Genomic DNA, 1,304 nt, shown 5'->3' with positions numbered 1-1,304 from the left:
GTTCGGGACACCACCCACGCCCTCCACCTCCTCCATGATTTTCGCTTCCCCGGTCCCCAACGCCTTAACTTCACCATGGACATCCAGTCCCTGTACACCTCCATCCCCCATCACGAAGGACTTAAAGCTCTCTGTTTCTTCCTTTCCCGCCGTACCAACCAGTACCCTTCTACTGATACCCTCCTTCGACTAACTGAACTGGTCCTCACCCTGAATAACTTCTCTTTCCAATCCTCCCACTTCCTCCAAACCAAAGGAGTAGCCACGGGCACCCGCATGGGCCCCAACTATGCCTGCCTCTTCGTAGGATATGTGGAACAGTCCATCTTCCGCAGCTACATTGGCACCACCCCCCACCTTTTCCTCCGCTACATCGATGACTGTATCGGCGCTGCCTCGTGCTCCCACGAGGAGGTTGAACAGTTCATCCACTTTACCAACAGCTTCCACCCCAACCTCAAATTCACCTGGACCGTCTCAGACTCCTTCCTAAACCTTTCCATTTCTATCTCAGGTGACCGAATCGACACGGACATTTAGTATAAACCGACCGACTCCCACAGCTACCTAGACTACACCTCCTCCCACCCTGCCCCCTGTAAAAACGCCATCCCATATTCCCAATTCCTTCGTCTCCGCCGCATCTGCTCCCAGGAGGACCAGTTCCAAAACCGTACAACCCAGATGGCCTCCTTCTTCAAGGACCGCAATTTCCCGCCAAACGTAGTCAACGATGCCCTCCACCGCATCTTTTCCACTTGCCGCTCCTCCGCCTTTGAGCCCCGCCCTCCAACCGCCACCAGGACAGAACCCCACTGGTCCTCCCCTACTACCCCACCAACCTCCATGTACAACGTATCATCCGCCGTCATTTCCGCCACCTCCAAACAGACCCAACCACCAGGGATCTATTTCCCTCCCCTCCCCTATCAGCGTTCCGAAAAGACCACTCTCTCTGTGACTCCCTCGTCAGGTCCACACCCCCCACCAACCCAACCGCCACTCCCAGCACCTTCCCCTGCAACCGCAAGAAATGCAAAACTTGCGCCCACACCTCCCCCCTTACTTCCCTCCAAGGCCCCAAGGGACACTTCCATATCCGCCACAAATTCACCTGCACCTCCACACACATCATCTATTGCAACCGCAGCAGCCGATGTGGCCTCCTCTATATTGGGGAGACAGGCCGCCTACTTGCAGAACGTTTCAGAGAACACCTCTGGGACACCCATACCAACCAACCCAACCACCCTGTGGCTCAACACTTCAACTCCCCCTCCCACTCCACCAAGAATATGCAGGTC

The 1,304-nt window shown here is 55.8% G+C and overlaps 1 protein-coding gene across 2 annotated transcripts in view; it reads left to right on the top strand.

Annotated features, from left to right (window-relative positions):
- Positions 1 to 1,304, top strand: part of mindy4 (MINDY lysine 48 deubiquitinase 4) — a 186,465-nt gene that overhangs the window by 8,283 nt on the left and 176,878 nt on the right. The window lies entirely within an intron of this gene.

This window comes from Chiloscyllium plagiosum, chromosome 5 (genome assembly GCF_004010195.1).
Source record: "Chiloscyllium plagiosum isolate BGI_BamShark_2017 chromosome 5, ASM401019v2, whole genome shotgun sequence".
Classification (NCBI taxonomy): Eukaryota; Metazoa; Chordata; class Chondrichthyes; order Orectolobiformes; family Hemiscylliidae; genus Chiloscyllium; species Chiloscyllium plagiosum.
This window is presented reverse-complemented; position numbering and strand designations above follow the sequence as displayed.